The sequence below is a fragment of the Salvelinus alpinus genome, chromosome 12 (genome assembly GCF_045679555.1).
Source record: "Salvelinus alpinus chromosome 12, SLU_Salpinus.1, whole genome shotgun sequence".
In the NCBI taxonomy this organism is placed as follows: domain Eukaryota; kingdom Metazoa; phylum Chordata; class Actinopteri; order Salmoniformes; family Salmonidae; genus Salvelinus; species Salvelinus alpinus.
The window spans coordinates 56,363,468-56,386,108 of NC_092097.1; positions in this window are offsets into that span (position 1 = coordinate 56,363,468).

A 22,641-nucleotide genomic window follows, 5' to 3' on the forward strand; every position below is an offset into this window, starting at 1 on the left:
TCTCTCCCTCCTCCCTCCCTCCCTCCCACCGCCCTCTCCGTCCCTCCCTCCCCCTGCCCTCTCTACCTCTCCCTCCCTCCCTCCCCCCGCCCTCTCTACCTCTCCCTCCTCCCTCCCTCCCCACGCCCTCTCTACCTCTCCCTCCCTCCCCCCGCCCTCTCTACCACTCCCTCCCCCGCCCTCTCTACCTCTCCCTCCTCCCTCCCTCCGCCCTCTCTACCTCTCCCTCCCTCCCCCCGCCCTCTCTACCTCTCGCACCTCCCTCTCTACCACACCCCCCCCCGCCCTCTCTACCTCTCGCACCTCCCTCCCTCGCCCCGCCCTCTCTACCACTCCCTCCCCCGCCCTCTCTACCTCTCCCTCCTCCCTCCCTCCCTCCCCCTGCCCTCTCTACCTCTCCCTCCTCCCTCCCTCCCTCCCTCCCCCCGCCCTCTCTACCTCTCCCTCCCTCCCCCCGCCCTCTCTACCTCTCCCTCCCCCACCCTCCTCCCTCCCTCCGCCCTCTCTACCTCTCCCTCCCTCCCCCCGCCCTCTCTACCTCTCGCACCTCCCTCTCTACCACTTCCTCCCCCCGCCCTCTCTACCTCTCGCACCTCCCTCCCTCCCCCCACCCTCTCTACCACTCCCTCCTCCCTCCTCCATCCCTGCCCTCTCTACATCTCCCTCCCCCCGCCCTCTCTACCTCTCCGTCCTCCCTCCCCCCGCCCTCTCTACCGCTCCGTCCTCCCTCCCCCCGCCCTCTCTACCTCTCCCTCCTGGCCAACCCCCCCCCCCCACCAAACCTTTTAGTCCTGCAGACTGACGACCTTTTAGTCCTGCAGACTGACAAACTGCCCTTAAAGTAAACAAATGCATACCATTGTCATTCTCCAGCCCTGAAAAAGTATTTTCCTTCTTGTGTTTCTGGCGATGTATCTCAAATGGCACCCTTATTCTCTATCTAGTGCACTACTTTTGACCAGAGCCCTATGGGCCCTATAGGGAATAGGAGGCGCCATTCGGGATTCAGCGTGTGTCTAGGCCATTGATCCACAAGGACAGGCCATTAGTTGTCTGGAGCTACAGAGAAACAATATTGATGTCAGTGAAGAGGAAAACAAACACACACACACACACACACACACACACACACACACACACACACACACACACACACACACACACACACACACACACACACACACACACACACACACACACACACACACACACACACACACGACAACAACTAACCGGCTATAAATAAACCTAACACATTCTAGTATCTTTAAATGGAGCTATTACATTTTTTCAAACGTGCCCTTTTTTTTTGTTGTACAACAGTTTGACAGTCTGATTTTCTATGAATATTTGTCCTGTCTGACAAGACAGATTAGTCAAGTCACGGCCGTACGGTCGGTTCCAGACTCCTAGGGTGAATCACAAATGGCACCCTAAACAATGCACTACTTTTGACCAGAACCTTAACGGATACCCTATGGGCAAAAGTGGTACACTAAACAGGGAATAGGATGCCATTTGGGATGCAGGGCCAGACTTGTTGGAGCTCTAGTGACAAATGAGAGCGTTTCCTCTCCTGGATCCAGCGGGGTAGCTGGGAAGGGAAACAGAAGGTGGTTCTGGCACCGAGCTAGGTGTTTGGATTGGAAAAGTATCAAATTTAGGATAACAGAGATGTCCTAGTCTTGTCTCAGTAAATGGACAGCGTGTGTGTGTGTGTGTGTGTGTGTGTGTGTGTGTGTGTGTGTGTGTGTGTGTGTGTGTGTGTGTGTGTGTGTGTGTGTGTGTGTGTGTGTGTGTGTGTGTGTGTGTGTGTGTGTGTGTGTGTGTGTGTGTGTGTGTGTGTGTGTGTGTGTGTGTGTGTGTGTGTGTGTGTGTGTGTGTGTGTGTGTGTGTGTGTGTGTGTGTGTGTGTTGCATTGTGAGCCGCTTCCCCGTCCACCTGCCTCTATGTTTTTATGAAAAGTGCAATCTGGGATCTTTTGCATAGGGAATAGGGAGCTATTTGGACTCCAGCGTGTGTCTTGACCATTGATCCACAAGGACAGTAGGCCTCTGGTCATTTCAATTCTAAATATACTGTGTTCCCATTTAAACAAATCCCAGATTGTAGTTTTTAAACTCCCCCCTGATTTAACAAACCATACCTGGATCTTCCAGACAGCCCCCCATATCAACCAGGTCACACCAGATCCAGTTCAGTATTTAACATCCTTCCACATCCCCAGGACGTCGGGTCGGGACAGGACCTGCGCATGCAAGTTCAATAGGTCGCCAGTAGCAACCGCCAGTGGTTCGAATCTTAACATCCGAGTTTAAAATAACCAGCTGGTTCAGGACTACTGACATTTATTTAAACAAATTTAGTAAAGTATGTTGGATTTTTTTCTACAGAAAATGTTTGTATTGATTAATTTTGTGATTCTAGAAAGTAACTGTTGTGACGTGTTTTAATCTCATCATTCAGCAATTTTCCAGCAATGTATTAAATGCGACAAAAAAGTTAATGTAAATTTGTGTTGTATTTTGATGTTATTTTAGCATTTTCATGGGGGGGGGGGGGGGGCGCTAGAATCCATCAACCAATCAGAGCATGTGTTGCAACTACTCGTTCGTCAAGACACACAAACACACACACACACGTCATCAATAGCGTTCGTTTTGAGTACATCCACCAATGAGTACATTTAGGATTCAGTGGTATTTGTATTTTATTAGGGATTGGCATCGCCATTATTGGATATCAAGGCAGCCGTTAATTTCTTGGGGTCCGAACAAGATTAAGGCAATTATATACAAAATAAAACAATGCATCACACAAGACATTAGTACACACTACTCTACTCTAATTATACTGAGCAAAAATATAAACGCAACATGTAAAGTATTGGTCTCATGTTTCATGAGCTAAAATAAAAGATCCCAGAAATGTTTCATACGCATATAAAGCGTATCTCTCTCAAATGTTTGTTTACAAATTTGTTTACATCCCTGTTAGTGACCTTTTCTCCTTTGCCAATGTAATCCATCCACCTGACAGGTGTGGCATATCAAGAAGCCGATTAAACAGCATGATCATTACACAGGTGCACCTTGTGCTGGGGACAATAAAAGGCCACTCTAAAATGTGCAGTTTTGTCACACAACACAATGCAACAGATGTCTCAAGTTTTGAGGGAGCGCGCAATTGGCATGCTGACTGCAGGAATGTCCACCAGAGCTGTTGCCAGAGAATTTTATGTTAATTTCACTACCATAAGCCGTCTCCGATGTCATTTCAGTAAATTTGGCCAACCGGTCCTCACAACCACAGACCACGTGTAACCACGCCAGACCAGGACCTCCACAACTGGCTTCCTCACCTACTGGATCGTCTGAGACCAGCCACCCAGACAGCTGATAAAACTGTGGGATTGCACAACCAATTCATTTCTGCACAAACTGCCAGAAACCGTCTCAGGGAGGCTCATCTGCATGCTCGTCGTCCTCACCAGGGTCTTGACCTGACTGCAGTTCGGCATCGTAACTGACTTCAGTGGGCAAATGCTCACCTTCGTTATGGGCAGACATAAACTACGGGACATTTAACACAATTGCATTTCATCAATGTCAATTTGAATGCACAGAGATACCGTGACAAGATCCTGGGGGCCCATTGTCGTGCCATTCATCTGCAACCATCGCCTCATATTTCAGCATGATAATGCACTCCCCATGTCGCAAGGATCTGTACACTATTCCTGGAAACTGAAAATGTCCCAGTTCTTTCATGGCCTGCATACTCAGACATGTCACCTATTGAGCATGTTTGGGATGCTCTGGATCAACTTGTACGACAGAGTGTTCAAGTTCCTGCCAATATCCAGCAACTTTGCACAGCCACTGAAGAGGAGATGAGACAACATTCCACAGGCCACAATCACCAGCCTGATCAGCTCTATCTGAAGGAGATGTGTCGCGCTGCATGAGGATCATACCAGATCCACATACCAGATCCATTTTCTTATTCACGCCCTACTTTTTTTTTTATGGTATCTGTGACCAACAGATACAAATATGTATTGCCAGTCATGTGAAATCCATAGATTAGGGCCTAATGCACTTATTTCAATTTACTGATTTCATTATACCGTCTTATAATTCTGTTCAGTATACAGTACCAGTCCAAAAGTTTGGACACACTGACTCATTCAAGGGTTTTTCTTTATTTAATTTTTTTACTATTTTCTACATTGTAGAATAATAGTGAAGACATCAAAACTATGAAATAACACATATATGGAATCATGTAGTAACCAAAAAAGTGTTAAATTTAGATTCTTCAAAGTAGCCACCGTTATCCTTGATGACAGCTTTAAATAAAGCAAAACCCTGGAATGAGTAGGTGTCCAAACTTTTGACTGGTACTGTATATACAATTATTAGCATATGTACAAAAGTGTTGTTTTTGAAAATCTCCTAGGTTCTTTTGCAATACCTGCCAAGAAAAAAATTGTTATTAAAATATTAAATCACAAGACAAGTTGTATGTTTCAGAACAATCTAACATTCTGACAATTTAACCCTATCCTCACCAATTTGATTTAAGCAGGGTACCTATCCTCACCAATTTGATTTAAGCAGGGTACCTATCCTCACCAATTTGATTTAACCATCCAACAATATTCATAAAGTGTCAACTGTATTATTGTCTTCCGAAAAAATGTATGCAGATTAATAACGATTTTCCGTACAAAGTAACAATTTACAATCTATAGGGTTACATACTAGGTAGCAGTCTATAGGGTCACATACTAGGTAGCAGTCTATAGGGTTACATACTAGGGAGCAGTCTATATGGTTACATACTAGGTAGCAGTCTATAGGGTTACATACTAGGGAGCAGTCTATAGGGTTACATACTAGGTAGCAGTCTATAGGGTTACATACTAGGGAGCAGTCTATAGGGTTACATACTAGGTAGCAGTCTATATGGTTACATACTAGGTAGCAGTCTATATGGTTACATACTAGGGAGCAGTCTATAGGGTTACATACTAGGTAGCATCTATAGGGTCACATACTAGGTAGCAGTCTATAGGGAGAAGTCTATAGGGTTACATACTAGGGAGCAGTCTATAGGGTCACATACTAGGGAGCAGTCTATAGGGTTACATACTAGGGAGCAGTCTATAGGGTTACAGACTAGGGAGCAGTCTATAGGGTCACATACTAGGTAGCAGTCTATAGGGTCACATACTAGGTAGCAGTCTATATGGTTACATACTAGGGAGCAGTCTATAGGGTTACATACTAGGTAGCATCTATAGGGTCACATACTAGGTAGCAGTCTATAGGGAGAAGTCTATAGGGTTACATACTAGGTAGCAGTCTATAGGGTCACATACTAGGTAGCAGTCTATAGGGTCACATAATAGGTAGCAGTCTATAGGTTTACAGACTAGGGAGCAGTCTATAGGGTCACATAATAGGTAGCAGTCTATAGGTTTACAGACTAGGGAGCAGTCTATAGGGTCACATACTAGGTAGCAGTCTATAGGGTCACATACTAGGTAGCAGTCTATAGGGTCACATACTAGGTAGCAGTCTATAGGGTCACATACTAGGTAGCAGTCTATAGGGTCACATACTAGGGAGCAGTCTATAGGGTCACATACTAGGGACCAGTCTATAGGGTTACATACTAGGGAGCAGTCTATAGGGTCACATACTAGGGAGCAGTCTATAGGGTCACATACTAGGGAGCAGTCTATAGGGTTACATACTAGGTAGCAGTCTATAGGGTCACATACTAGGTAGCATCTATAGGGTCACATACTAGGGAGCAGTCTATAGGGCCACATACTAGGTAGCAGTCTATAGGGTCACATACTAGGTAGCAGTCTATAGGGTCACATACTAGGGAGCAGTCTATAGGGTCACATACTAGGTAGCAGTCTATAGGGTCACATACTAGGTAGCAGTCTATACAGAGGAGTCTATAGGGTTACATAGGAAGTTCAATTCTTTATGTGATAGTATTTTTTTTATTTATTTTTTCATTACAGAGAAAATTTGGTCCAGAGACATCATTCAGAATTGCATTCTGATGCAGTAGGAGTTGGTTTTGGTTGTGTTTTCACATATGCTTTCATCCTATTTGCATATTGTATTATAGGCTAAAATGTTGTGCATTCTGATGTAATTTATCCAAATACATTAATTTTTACTTGACCTCATTAGTACTTATCTGAAGAGATTGGTCACTTCCTGACCGCTCTGGGGATCTAAAGACTGGTATCTGTGCTCACTCAGAAGCAGCTTTCTGTCGTGACTCTGGCAGAATGGAAACACTAAAGTGTGAAAACCACTCAATGGGCACTACAGAACCTGACTCCTGTGTCCTGTCTGAGACATCCCCCCCAGACTTGCAGATAAGTGCTACCACTAAAGACAGTGATGTGGGTTGGGGGTGCTCTTGACCCTCACACCTCACCCCCCCCCACCCCCCTTCTCCTTTTATTGGGTCATATTGGGAAAATATGGAGAGTGGTACTCAGTAAAGTACTATATTGGATTTGCCTAACTTAACACTTTGTATTCAAGACAAAAAGTTAATTGCTTTGCCAGATTTTTTGCAGTATTACTTTAGCGCCTTGATACAAACAGGATGCATGTTTTGAAATATTTTTACTATGTACAGGCTTCCTTCTTTTAACTATCAATTACGTTAGTAGTGTGGAGTAACTACAATGTTGTTGATCCATCCTCCGTTTTTTTCCTATCACAGCCATTAAACTCAGTTTTAAAGTCACCATTGGCCTCATGGTGAAATCCCTGAGCGGTTTCCTTCCTCTCCGGCAACGAAAACCTCCCTGTTCTTTGTGGTTGAATCTGTTTGAAATCCAATGCTCGACTGAGGGACCTTACAAATAATTGTATGTGTTGGGTACAGAGATGAGGTACTTATTAAAAAATGATGTTAAAACACTATTATTGCACATAGAGTGAGTCCATGCAACTTATTAATGTGATTTATTATGTGACTTGTTAACATTTTACTTCTGAACTTATCTAGGCTTACCATAACAAAGGGGTTGAATACTTATTTATTTTTAATTAATATGTAAAAATATTTGACATTTAGGGGTATTGTGTATAGGCCAGTGACAAAATAATCTCAATTGAGTGTTAATTCAGGCGAGTAACACAACAGCATGTGGTAAAAGTCATGGGGTTGAAATACTTCCTTGAGGAATAGACAATAGACAATAACTTATCCCAATAAACAAAAGGCCTTATTAAGCACTTAAAGCACACTCTCATTATAGTGTAGCACATTATAGCACACTCTCATAACTATTCTCATCTTTTCAAAACTCAGTACTGCATTTAAAGGGAAAGTTCAGCCAAATTACAAAATGACACATTGTTTTCTAAAACCTGTAAGCAGTCAGTGGGACATGGTATGACAACAATCCATGCTTTGGTTTAGTTTCCCTAGCACTGTTTCCAAATGATCTAGTATTTGTGGAGCAAATCCCATTCAAGGAAATCGTTGTGTCATTTTGTAATTGGGGTGAACTATGCCTTTAAAACCTATAGATTGGTTCACATTTAAAAACTAACCTGTCTGACGACGTCGCCTTCACTTTTTCGCGTTGCTCTCTGGAGCTCTCTCTGGCATGACGATCAATGCTTCTCCCTTTCAGTCCAATACCAGTTTGCAGCTGCATCTAAGATTAAAGCTTGTAGCTTTTGGCTACATTGGCTGTAGTAATTTAGCTAATTTAGCTGGCTAGTTATCTCCTCTTCCCTGATACATGTGTAAATATTGGACTATAAATTTTGCCTTCGTGTATTATACTTATGCTCAAATGTTTATTCTATTCTACTGAGACATTTATGTTGTATAATGTCGTTGCATTGTCCAGAAGGAACCTGCAAGTAAGCATTTGGTTGGACAGTGTATACCACGTATATCCTGTACATACGACTAATACAACTTGAAACTTGAATGTGAGCGAGTAAGAATGATGAGCACTGTTTGAAGTGTTTCCTGTTTGAGATACCAGAGATTCACCCATGGGAGGAACTCCACACATTTTTGATAGGTTCAGAGATGTCAAGGACAAACACAATGAAAACACCTGCTTCATCGTCTTCTATGGGTTCCAATTTGTGCTTAACGCGACACCGAACCCAAACCGGCTGCGCGCGTGCGCCACCGTGCGCTATCGTGCATAAATGTATTTTGCCCCCCCCCCCCCACCAAACGCGATCACGACACGCAGGTTAAAATATCAAAACAAACTCTGAACCAATGACATTAATTTGGGGACAGGTCGAAAAGCATTAAACATGTATGGCAATTTAGCTAGCTAGCTTGCACTTGCTAGCTAACGTTAATTTGTCCTATTTAGCTAGCTTGCTGTTGCTAGCTAATTTGTCCTGGGATATAAACATTGAGTTGTTATTTTACCTGAAATGCACAAGGACCTCTACTCTGACAATTAATCCACACATAAAACGGCCAACCGAATCGTTTCTAGTCATCTCTCCTCCTTCCAGGCTTTTTCATCTTTGAACTTATATGGTGATCACATCTAAACTTTCATTGTATTACCACGACAACCGGCAACAAAGTTCGTCTTTCAGTCACCCACGTGGGTATAACCAATGAGGAGATGGCTGGACGTGGGTACCTGCTTCTATAAACCAATGAGGAGATGACTTTCAGCGCGATCTGCGTCAGAAATAGGAACAACTTCTATTTTAGCCCTTGGCGTCGCAGACGCTCATTGGTGCGCGCAAGCAGTGTGGGTGCAATAATTGAATAACATGGATTTCTAAATTTATTTTGCGACGCTCGCGCACGCGACGAGTCCGGTCTGGTCAGTGTGTGAGGGGGCCGAGCATGTCAGAGTTTCTGTTTTTATTTGATGCCACACAACAGCATCTTATTGATGATAGCCTATTGATTGCACAGTATATGTGTGGTTTTCTGTAGGCTATGTTGGATAATCAAGCCTGTAACATAGTGTGCGATTGATTGACAGAGAAATGTCTGACATGCCTAGAGTTACTGCACATTGTGACGGCCCTGAATGTTTATTTTTATTTTTTTACTTTAACCCCTTTTTAGTGGTATCCAATTGGTAGTTACAGTCTTGTCTCATTGCTGCAAATCCCGTACGGTCGAGAGCCATGCGTCCTCTGAAACACAACCCAACCAAGCTGCACTGCTTCTTGACACAATGTCCACTTAACCCGGAAGCCAGCCGCACTAATGTGTCAGAGGAAACACTGTGCACCTGGCGACCGTGCCAGCGTGCACTGCGCCCGACGCACCACAGGAGTCGCTAGTGCGCGATGGGACAAGGACATCCCTGGCGGCCAAACCCTCCCCTAAACTGGACGACGCTGGGCCAAGTGTGCGCCGCCCCATGGGTCTCCCGGTCGCGGCCGGCTGCGACCTCGAACACAGAATCTGCGGACTCGAACTGAGAATCTCTAGTGGCACAGTTAGCACTGTGATGCAGTGCCTTAGATCACAGCACCACTCGGGAGGCCTTGTGACGGCCCTGAATTTGTCTGAACCGTCTCAGTTCTTCTCCTGCCGATGGGGCGCTTCCCCTTTTAATTCCCTATTAAAAAGCCGGCATCAGCAGAGCCAAAGTGGGTTGCGGGATTAGACAGATGGGTAATAAGATAAGATTTAATTGGGTCCCAGCCCATGTGGGGGTGGAGGGGAACGAGGCAGTTGATGTACTGGCTAAACAACCACTTAGAAGTAGGGATGGTGATTTTTATGTTCCCCAGTTTCTGTGTTGTTGTGGGTTTGTATGTGTGTCTATTTCAGGAAATGGCTTCCTTGATTCCTAAAGCAGCTGATTGGTTGGCCCCGTCGTTGATTGGAGCTCCCCCTCCCTCTCGTCAGGAGATACAGCAGTTTCTTCAATTACCAACTCCTTCTCCAGTTTGATAAAAGCCAGTTGTCCTTTGTCACAGAAGGGAGCTTCTTTTTATGTCCTGTGTCGTTTTTTTGTTTTTTTTTCACCTTTATTTAACCAGGTAGGCCAGTTGAGAACAAGTTCTCATTTACAACTGTGACCTGGCCAAGATAAAGCAAAGCAGTGCAACAAAAACAACACCACAGAGTTACACATGGGATAAACAAACGTACAGTCAATAACACAGTAGAAAAATCTGTATACAGTGTGTGCAAATGAAGTAAGGAGGTAAGGCAATAAATAGGCCATAGTAGCGAAGTAATTACAAATTAGCAATTAACACTCGAGTGATAGATGTGCAGATGAGGTTGTGCAAGTAGAAATACTGGTGTGCAAAAGAGCAGAAAAACAAAAACAAATATTGGGATGAGGTAGGTAGTTGGTTGGATGGGCTATTTACAGATGGGCTGTGTACAGCTGCAGTGATCGGTAAGCTGCTAAGACAGCTGATGCTTAAAGTTAGTGAGGGAGATATAAGTCTCCAACTTCAGTGATTTTTGCAATTCGTTCCAGTCATTGGCAACAGAGAACTGGAAGGAAAGGCGGCCAAAGGAGATGTTGGCTTTGGGGATGACCGGTGAAATATACCTGCTGGAGCGCGTACTACGGATGGGTGTTGCTATGGTGACCAGTGAGCTGAGATAAGGGGAAGCTTTACCTACCAAAGACTTATAGATGATCTAGAGCCAGGGGGTTTGGCGACGAATATGTACCGAGGACCAGCCAACGAGAGCATACAGGTCGCAGTGGTGGGTAGTATATGGGGCTTTGGTGACAAAACGGATGGCACTGTGATAGACTGCATCCAATTTGCTGAGTAGAGTGTTGGACGCTATTTTGTAAATTACATCGCCGAAGTCAAGGATCGGTAGGATAGTCAGTTTTACGAGGGTATGTTTGGCAGCATGAGTGAAGGAGGCTTTGTTGCGAAATAGGAAGCCGATTCTAGATTTAATTTTGGATTGGAGATGCTTAATATGAGTCTGGAAGGAGAGTTTACAGTCTAGCCAGACACCTAGGTATTTATAGTTGTCCACATATTCTAAGTCAGAACCGTCCAGAGTAGTGATGCTAATCGGCGGGCGGGTGCGGGCAGCGATCAGTTGAAGAGCATGCATTTTGCTTTACTAGCATTTAAGAGCAGTTGGAGGCCACGGAAGGAGTGTTGTATGGCATTGAAGCTCGTTTGGAGGTTTGTTAACAGAGTGTCCAAAGAAGGGCCAGATGTATACAGAATGGTTGTCATCAGCATAGAGCTCGATCAAAGAATCATCCGCAGCACAAGCGACATCATTGATATATACAGAGAAAAGAGTCGGCCCGAGAATTGAACCCTGTGGTACTCCCATAGAGACTGCCAGAGGTCCGGACAACAGGTTCTCCGACTTGACACTCTGAACTCTATCTGAGAAGTATTGCTACAGTGTGGGCAGTATCAGAGGGAAAGAGAGAGGCTGAGATCTAGTATTGTTGTGGCGGTCAGTGAAAGTTGTTTTGATATTATTTTGTAGCCGCTCCTTCGGAGGTATGTGTATGACAATATGACTTAGTGTTTGTGGTTATTGAAATTTCACACTTAGAGTATTGGTAAATTATTCTGTGTTTCATTTGTTCCCTGGGGGGAAGGGGAACGCATCTTGAGAGTGTTTAGGCAAGAGGCCTGTGGGCATACATGACCCAAAGTATTTAATCTGTCTATGCACACTAGGTAAGACCTGGGCGGACCACCCCCTGTATTTTGGTTAGCGCACCAGGTGGTGCTAAAGGTTAGGTAAGTAGTGGGTAGGCAGGTAAGGTAGGAGAGGGGATTCCTTAACTTTTAATTTCTTTGCTTTGGTCCCGTCCAGCTCCTTTTCCACACATTACCGTGTTTAGGAATAATACATTCCCTGTAAATGGTATTTGTCTCTGCCTCTGTCGTCCTTCCCCCGCACCTACGATCACATACTTTATTCACTCCATGGGGAGTTGAGATGTAGTGGGGTGTTGCATTCCCTCCTCCAAGAGGCGTAACAGTGATTTGGTCGTTTCAATGGGCAGAGGCTAAAAACCTGATATGGACAGTGATGGTGCAGAGATGACAGTAGCAGGCTAAAAACCTAATATGGACAGTGGTGGTGCAGAGATGACAGTAGCAGGTTAATAAAAGCCTGATATGGACAGTGATGGTGTAGAGATGGCAGGAGCAATGGAATAGAGATACTAAGGGCAGGCATTTATTTCAAGTACAGAGGAAAGTCAGGGAGTGGAGGACAGCAGGAAGGGATAGGAGAGAGGAGGCTATATTTACAAGATTAAGGGTGGGACACAGCCAGTAGATAAAGGGTGGGACACAGCCAGTAGATTAAGGGTGGGACATAGCCAGTAGATGAAGGGTGGGACATAGCCAGTAGATTAAGGGTGGGACACAGCCAGTAGATTAAGGGTGGGACACAGCCAGTAGATGAAGGGTGGGACACAGCCAGTAGATTAAGGGTGGGACATAGCCAGTAGATTAAGGGTGGGACACAGCCAGTAGATTAAGGGTGGGACACAGCCAGTAGATTAAGGGTGGGACACAGCCAGTAGATGAAGGGTGGGACACAGCCAGTAGATGAAGGGTGGGACACAGCCAGTAGATGAAGGGTGGGACACAGCCAGTAGATTAAGGGTGGGACATAGCCAGTAGATTAAGGGTGGGACACAGCCAGTAGATGAAGGGTGGGACACAGCCAGTAGATGAAGGGTGGGACACAGCCAGTAGATGAAGGGTGGGACACAGCCAGTAGATGAAGGGTGGGACACAGCCAGTAGATGAAGGGTGGGACACAGCCAGTAGATGAAGGGTGGGACACAGCCAGTAGATTAAGGGTGGGACACAGCCAGTAGATTAAGACCTTAAATGTGATAGGAAAGCATCCAACAGGAAGTGTGATTATTGCCAGGAAACAGAGACCGTGGAACATGTATTGACACAGTGAGGGCAGTATCAGAGGGAAAGAGAGGCTGAGATCTAGTATGAGGGAGAAGGGGATACAGGAAATTATTTTAAAGGTATATTGAGTAGAACGTCATTAGATATAGTCTGAAATATTTTATATTTTTTGAGAGCAACGGGGCTGGCAGGTAGGATTTAGTTCCTCCCTGTCTCTGGCCCACACTCCAGTACAGTAGGTGGAGGTAATGCACCATAACGTTGGATGCCAACCGCCGATAAACCCCACCGAAGAAGAAGAAGCCAAAGTGGGTTGTGATGGTGGTTCGAATGAGGACGTTTTCAGCCCTCAGTTCCAAAGCTGCTTTACGTTTGTTTTGTTGTATTTACAAGTGTGCTTTGTAGCCTTGTCTCAAGTTCAACCAGGATCCACGCATTTCCTCCTTAGGACTATACATCTCAAATAGTCTCCGCTGTTTCTTCGTGGTCTTTCTCCTCTGGGGATCTGTTGGGACTACACATCTCAGTTGGTCTACGTTGATTCTTCATGGCCTTTCTCCGCTGGAGATCTGTTGGTGGATTGGATTGTCTGACTACAACTTTTTTGCAAACGATATTTCATTTGTTTTAGAGTGGTTTATACTGTGTTGATTTATGTGGTCAGTTGTAGTTGAAGACTACTAAGATTCTCCAGGGGAGAAAGGACATGCAGAAACTTGTACCGAAGCCACTCCTGCTGTGAGCTTAGGGTCATTGTCCTGTTGGAAGGTGAACCTTCGCCTCAGTCTGAGGTCCTGAACGCTCTAAAGCAGGTTTCATCAAGGATCTCTGTACTTTGTTACGCTCAACTTTCCTGACTAGTCTCCTAGTCCCTGCTGCTGAATAACATCCCCACATCATGATGCTGCCACCACCATGCTTCACTGTAGGGATGGTGAATAACATCCCCACATCATGATGCTGCCACCACCATGCTTCACTATAGGGATGGTGCCAGGTTTCCTCCAGACGTGATGCTGCCACCACCATGCTTCACTGTAGGGATGGTGAATAACATCCCCACATCATGATGCTGCCACCACCATGCTTCACTATAGGGATGGTGAATAACATCCCCACATCATGATGCTGCCACCACCATGCTTCACTGTAGGGATGGTGCCAGGTTTCCTCCAGACGTGATGCTGCCACCACCATGCTTCACTGTAGGGATGGTGAATAACATCCCCACATCATGATGCTGCCACCACCATGCTTCACTATAGGGATGGTGAATAACATCCCCACATCATGATGCTGCCACCACCATGCTTCACTGTAGGGATGGTGCCAGGTTTCCTCCAGACATGATGCTGCCACCACCATGCTTCACTGTAGGGATGGTGCCAGGTTTCCTCCAGACATGATGCTGCCACCACCATGCTTCACCGTAGGGATGGTGCCAGGTTTCCTCCAGACATGATGCTGCCACCACCATGCTTCACTGTAGGGATGGTGCCAGGTTTCCTCCAGACATGATGCTGCCACCACCATGCTTCACTATAGGGATGGTGCCAGGTATCATCCAGACGTGACGCTTGGCATTCAGGCCAAAGAGTTCAATCTTGGTTTCATCAGACCAGAGATAAGCTCATGGTCTGAGAGTCTTTATGGTGCCTTTTGGTAAACTCCAAGTTGGTTGCCATGTGCCTTTTACTGAGGAGTGGCTTCCATTTGGCCACTCTACCATAAAGGCCTGATTAGTGGAGTGCTGCAGAGATGGTTGTCCTTCTGGAAGTTTCGCCCATATCCACAGAGGACCTCTAGAGCTCTGTCAGAGTGACCATTGGGTTCTTGGTCATCTCTCTGACCAAGGCCCGTCTCCCCCGATTGGTCAGTTTGGCCGGGCGGACAGCTCTAGGAAGAGTGGTTCAAAACTTCTTTCATGTAAGAATGATGGAGGACACTGTGTTTGGTACCGTTCCTCAGATCTGTGCCTCAACACAATCCTGTCTCTGAGCTCTATGGAAAATTCATTCAACCTCATGGCTTGGCTTTTGCTCTGACATGCACTGTCAACTGTGAGACCTTCTATAGACAGGTGTGTGCCTTTCCAAATCATGTCCAATCAATTTGATTTACCACAGGTGGACTCCAATCAAGTTGTAGAAACATCTCAAGGATGATCAATGGAAACAGGATGCACCTGAGCTAAATTTCGAGTCTCACAGCAAAGGGTCTGAATACTTATGTAAATTAGGTATTTCTTTTTTCACTTTGTCATTATGGGGTATTATGTGTAGATTGATTAGGATTTGTTGTATTTAATCCCTTTTAGAATAAGGCTGTAACACAACAAAATGTGGGGGAAAAAGTAAAGGGGTCTGAATACTTTCCAAATGCACTAAATATATTTGCTACCGGATACAACTCTGGGCCACAGGTTGACAGCTCTGTATCAAATACGGTGTTTAAACCCGGTATCTCCCTGAGGGTTCTGTCCTTGGATGAAAAAGGAGCTCAGTTCAAAGCTAACAGGGTTCCTTGACGCTCTTTTCTGACCATAACATTCTCTCTCTCTCAACCAACATTTGCCATTGTACGTCACAGGTGTTGATGGTATTGATATTGAACGCTAGTCGCTCACCAGCGTGTTTATCATCAAGGGGATCTAAATGGTGGAGGAAGTCATTATTGTTAACAGCCTGTATTAGAGGTAGTGTGGAGTGCTTGTCTTTCCCACCGAGCATTCGGTCAGCTGGTTGAGGAGTGGAGAGGAAAGAACATTAGTTGAGATCACCTACCACACTCCTAACGTCTTCCCAAATGGCACCCTATTCCCTACATAGTGCACTACTTTTGACCAGGGCTCATAGGGAGGACTCTGGTCTGAAGTAGTGCACTATGTAGGGAATAGGTTGTCATTTGGGACGCAGGCTTGCTGTCCTGCGGCTCAGAGTAGAGTGGCGTCTGATGAAGTGGTCTCAGTGTTGTTAGTGTCTATTACACCCTAATACCTAGTCGTCTACACAACAGCTCCCCGGACATAATTAAGAATCCATTCTGGTGTGCTGATGGAGTCACTTACTGTCTGTAGCTAGGATGGATGGATGGATGGATGGATGGATGGATGGATGGATGGATGGATGGATGGATGGATGGATGGATGGATGGATGGATGCAAGATGGATGGATGGATGGAAGGAAGGAAGATGGATAGTTGCAAGATGGATGGATGCAAGATGGATGGTTGATGGATGTATGGAGGATGGATGGATGGATGCAAGATGGATGCAAGATGGATGGATGATGGATGGATGGATGGATCCAAGATGGATGGATGATGGATGGATGGAAGGATGCAAGATGGATGGAGGATGGATGGATGGATGATGGATGGATGTATGGATGCAAGATGGAGGATGGGTGGATGACGGATGGACGATGGATAGATGATGGATGGATGGATGGATGGATGGATGGATGGATGGATGCAAGATGGATGGATGATGGATGGATGGATGGATCCAAGATGGATGGATGGATGCAAGATGGATGGATGGATGGATGGAGGATGGATGATGGATGGATGGAGGATGGATGGAGGATGGATGGATGGAGGATGGATGATGGATGGATGGAGGATGGATGGATGGATGGAGGATGGATGATGGATGGATGGAAGGATGCAAGATGGATGGAGGATGGATGGATGGATGATGGATGGATGGATGCAAGATGGAGGATGGGTGTACGACGGATGGACGATGGATAGATGATGGATGGATGCAATATGCAGAATGGATGATGATGGATGGATGACGGACTATGGATGGATGGATGGAGGATGGATGGAAGACAAGTACACTTTCTCATACTTTGACATTGATTACTCATTTGGATACATTTGAAATATGATCATAGTTGCTGTGGCCAGAGTCACACACATAGAGAGTTGGTCCAATGCGGTTTCTGTCTGAGCGTTCCGAGAGCATCACTTTCTCCTCCGTAGCTGTTGCTAAGTGATAATGGACGCTTCCGCGTTGTGCTGTTTAAAAACCTATGAAGATGTCCTGTAAAAGCGGATATTCAATTCGTTGACACCACAACACAGAAGGGGATGCACATTATCCTGAATGCTAATCCATAAATAGGTCTGTAAAATTCGCTGCTCTGTTTTGCTTGTTTTACAGTAGGTCATTTCATAGGGAATTGTCGTAGACGCTAACACGGTGTTCGTTCTAAAAGTCGGCCAAACTCTCTAAATATGGCTCTGACGGTAGCTAACCTAGTCCCAGATCTGTTTGAGCTGTCTTGCCAACTATGGTCATCGTCACGAATTGTCAAGACAGCACAAACAGATCGGACGCCGTGCTATAATATGGTGCTGAAGCTGGTGAACACAAGGCCTAGGTACCTCTGTGATACTGTATGTCAACTTCCTCTGGCACATTGTAGTGTTTCCTATGTGTTTCACTGGCATGACAAAACACAGATTTCAAAATCTTTACATTTTCAGATGTCACATCGGCTTTGGTCAAAAGTATTGCACACTTCATAAGGAATAGGGTGTCATGTGAGAGGGAATATAATGTGTCTTTGAGAGGGAATAGAATGTGTCTTTGAGAGGGAATAGAATGTGTCTTTGAGAGGGAATAGAATGTGTCTTTGAGAGGGAATAGAATGTGTCTTTGAGAGGGAATAGAATGTGTCTTTGAGAGGGAATAGAATGTGTCTTTGAGAGGGAATAGAATGTGTCTTTGAGAGGGAATAGAATGTGTCTTTGAGAGGGAATAGACTGTCTTTGAGAGGGAATAGAATGTGTCTTTAAGAGGGAATAGAATGTGTCTTTAAGAGGGAATAGAATGTGTCTTTGAGAGGGAATAGAATGTGTCTTTGAGAGGGAATAGAATGTGTCTTTGAGAGGGAATAGAATGAGTCTTTAAGAGGGAATAAAATGTGATGTGTCATTTTGATCTTCTCTTCCTGATTGTCTTTCCATGGTTGAGCTTTATTAAGTGGCAGATCTATCCAGACCAGACCGTAGATAATCACTTTGTCTCACTCATTGTCATGTATTTAAACTAAAAATGTCCTTCACTGACGCTTCCGTCTGCATCCCAAATGGCACCCTATTCCCTATGTAGTGCACTACTTTTGTCTAGGGCCCAACTCTGGTCTAAAGGTAGTGCACTACATAGGGAATAGGGTGCCATTTAGGATGCAGACTTCATCTGACCACAGACAGCATCCTAATGACCAGATAAAGATCTATGACACAAACTCCATTCTCAGAAGACCAAATCCAGAAAGCCACTTAATCCACTTTTTGAAGTAAACACACTCGATCGGTTCTTCACATTTGTCAATTACTTTTTCCTCCAGTACTTTTAATTGTCAGCATTGAAGTACTGCTCTATTCTCCAGCTGTAATCAATCGAAGTGGCCAGACAGACTGCAAGGCGCTACAGAGGGTGACAAGTACATCACAGTACATCACTTGGGGCCGAGCTCCCTGCCATCCAGGACCTCTATACCAGGCGGTGTCAGAGGAAAGCCATGAAAATTGTCAAAGACTCCAGCCACCCTAGTCATAGACTGTTCTCTCTGCTACCACACGGCAAGCGGTACCGGAGCACCAAGTCTAGGTCCAAGAGGCTTCTAAACAGCTTCTGCCCCAAGCCGTAAGACTCCTGAACATCTAATCAAATGGCTAGAATGTGTCTTTAAGAGGGAATAGAATGTGTCTTTAAGAGGGAATAGAATGTGTCTTTAAGAGGGAATAGAATGTGTCTTTAAGAGGGAATAGAATGTGTCTTTAAGAGGGAATAGAATGTGTCTTTAAGAGGGAACAGAATGTGTCTTTAAGAGGGAATAGAATGTGTCTTTAAGAGGGAACAGAATGTGTCTTTAAGAGGGAATAGAATGTGTCTTTAAGAGGGAACAGAATGTGTCTTTAAGAGGGAACAGAATGTGTCTCTGAGAGGGAATAGAATGTGTCTTTAAGAGGGAACAGAATGTGTCTTTAAGAGGGAATAGAATGTGTCTCTGAGAGGGAATAGAATGTGTCTTTAAGAGGGAACAGAATGTGTCTCTGAGAGGGAATAGAATGTGTCTTTGAGAGGGAATAGACCTACACCTGTTGTACCTCATACCCCTGCACATCGACTCAGTACTGGTACCCCCCCCCCCACCCCCCGCGCAATTTTACAACGCTGCTACTCTCTGCTGTTATCATCACTTTAACTCTACCTACATGTACATACTACCTCAACTAACCAGTGCCCCTGCACATTGACTCTGTACCGGTACCCCCCTGTATATAGTCTCGCTATTGTTATTTCACTGCTGCTCTTTAATTACTTGTTACTTTTATTTATTTTTCTTGTCCGTATTTTTTAAAACTGCATTGTTGGTTAAGGGATCTTAAGTAAGCATTTCACTGTAAGGTCTACTACACCTGTTGTATTCGGTGCATGTGACTAATAAAATTAGATTTGAAGTATGACAATTGACTACTTTTTCCACCACTGGTATATAGTCGTGTTATTACCTCATACCCCTGCACATCGACTCAGTACTGGTACTCCCTGTATATAGTCATGTTATTACCTCATACCCCTGCACATCGACTTAGTACTGGTACTCCCTGTATATAGCCATGTTATTACCTCATACCCCTGCACATTGACTCAGTACTGGTACTCCCTGTATATAGTCATGTTATTACCTCGTACCCCTGTATCTAGTCATGTTGTTACCTCATACCCCTGCACATCGACTCAGTACTGGTACTCCCTGTATATAGTCATGTTATTACCTCATACCCCTGCACATTGACTCAGTACTGGTACTCCCTGTATATAGTAATGTTATTACCTCATACCCCAGCACATCGACTCAGTACTGGTACTCCCTGTATATAGTCATGGTATTACCTCGTACCCCTATATCTAGTCATGTTATTACCTCATACCCCTGCACATTGACTCAGTACTGGTACTCCCTGTATATAGTCATGTTATTACCTCATACCCCTGCACATCGACTCAGTACTGGTACTCCCTGTATATAGTCGTGTTATTACCTCATACCCCTGCACATTGACTCAGTACTGGTACTCCCTGTATATAGTCATGTTATTACCTCATACCCCTGTATCTAGTCATGTTATTACCTCATACCCCTGCACATCTTGACTCCTCTGACGTAAAAAACGACAGATTGGTATCCTTTCTTTATCATCTTTCTAAAACACTTAAGCGTCTCTGACCAACTCTCTTACTATCTCTCTCAGAACCATCTTCTTTCACCAAGATGGGTCACTCAACCGTGCCCTTCTCTGTGTCACGGAAGCTCTCTGCACTGCCAGTCACTGGGCTCCGTCCTATCCTCACATAGTCTCTCCTATTGTTGCTATGTGGATGACACTCAACTACTTTTCTCCTTCCCCCCTTCTGACACTCAGGTGGCGACAAGCCTCTCTGATATCTCAGCTTGGATGTCGGTTCACCACCTCAAGCTCAACCTCGACAAGACAGAGCTGCTCTTCCTCTCGGGGAAGGCCTGCCCGCTCCAAGATCTCGCCATCACGGTTGACAACTCCACCGTACCCCCCCCCCCCCCACCACCCCCCCAGAGTGCAAAGAACCTTGGCGTGACCCTGGACAACACGCTATAGTTCTCTGCAAATATCAAAGCAGTGACTCGCTCCTGCTGATTTATGCTATACAACATCCGTAGAGTACGACCCTACCTCACACACGACGCGTGCAATAGTCTGGACTATTGCAAATCGCTGTTGGCTGGGCTCCCAACTTCTGTCATCAAACCCATGCAACTTATCCAGAATGTTGCAGCCTGCCTGGTGTTAAACCTTTCCAAGTTCTCCCACCCCAGTCCTCCTCACACTCCTGGCTTCCCAAGTTCTCCCACCCCGCTCTTCCTCACACTCCTGGCTTCCCAAGTTCTCCCACCCCGCTCTTCCTCACACTCCTGGCTTCCCAAGTTCTCCCACCCCGGTCCTCCTCACACTCCTGGCTTCCCAAGTTCTCCCTCCCTGCTCTTCCTCTCACTCCACTGGCTTCCCAAGTTCTCCCACCCTGCTCTTCCTTGCACTCCACTGGCTTCCAGCCGAAGCTTGCATCCACTACAAGACCATGGTGCTTCCCTATGGAGCTGCAAGAGGAACTGCCCCTCCCTACCTTCAGGCAATGCTCACACCCTACACCCCAACCGGAGCACTCCGTTCTGCTACTCTTGGCACACATACCACTACGGGAGGGCAGCTCCCACTCAGCCCAGTCCAAGCTCTACTCTGTCATGGCACCCCGAATGGTGGAACCAGCTTCCCCCTGAAGCTAGGACAGCAGAGTCCCCTGCCCATCTTCTGAAAACATCTGAAACACTACCTCTTCAAAGAGTATCTTAAATACCCCACCCCCCACCCCATTCACACTTTACTTTTTTCCCCTTACTAAATCTGACTTTGCTGATAGCTGCTTTCTTTAGGAAGCGTACCACCCACTGTAAGTCGCTCTGGATAAGAGGTGCTTCTAAATGATTAAAATAGAAATGGTTATGGGGACATCACAGCCACAGTTCACAGCAGTGGACAGGAGGAGGAGGGGGAAGAGGCTATGTTTGGAGAGAGGAGCAAAGGGCAGAGGACATCACAGCCACATGGGAGGGAAAGTAAAATAGAGAGTAGAGCAAGGGGAGGGGAAAAGATGAGGAGATGAAAGAAGAGGGGGCAAGACTTAGAGGAGTAACAGCCCCAGTAACCCAGCTGTGAGGGGGAGAGAGAGTGAAAGAGGGGGAGAGAGAGAGACAGGGGGGGAGAGAGAGAGACAGGGGGGAGGGCGAGAGATGGGGAGGGGGGAGAGCGAGAGATGGGGAAGAGAGAGAGACGGAGGGGAAGAGAGAGACGGAGGGGAAGAGAGAGACAGAGAGGAAGAGAGAGAGAGACAGAGGGGAAGAGAGAGACAGCGGGGGAGAAAGAGATATACAACAAGTATTTGAAAACAAACCCAATAAAGTGTGAGTGTAATGTTTACTGTTCATTTTTATTGTTTATTTCACTTTTGTTTATTATCTACTTCACTTGCTTTGGCAATGTTAACATATCTTTCCCATGCCAATAAAGCCCCTAGATTGAATTGAATTGAATTGAAATTGAAAATTGAATTGAGAGAGAGAGAGAGAGAGAGAGAGAGAGAGAGAGAGAGAGAGAGAGAGAGAGAGAGAGAGAGAGAGAGAGAGAGAGAGATCCTCTCGCCCCAGTTGACCCTGAGAGTATCACAGGCTTAAACTTGACCCCCAAAAAACATCTGGGTCAGATGGTTTAGACCCTTTCTTCTTTAAGGTTGCTGCCCCGATCATCGCCAAGCCTATCTCTGACCTTTTAAACTTCTCTCTCCTCTCTGGGGAGGTTCCTATTTCATGGAAGGCAGCCATGGTGCACCCTTTATTTAAAGGAGGAGATCAAGCTGATCATAACTGTTATAGGACAATTTCTATTTTGCTCTGTTTATCAAACGTGTTGGAAAAACTGACTGGCTTTCTTGATGTCTATAGTATTCTCCATGATATGCAATCTGGTTTCCGCTCAGGTTAAGGTTGTGTCACTGCAACCTTAGAGGTCCTAAAAGATGTAACCATTGTCCTTGATTCTAAGATTCTGTGCTGCTATTTTTAATGACTTGGCCAAAGCTTTTGATACGGTAGACCATTCCATTCTTGTGGACCGGCTAAGGAG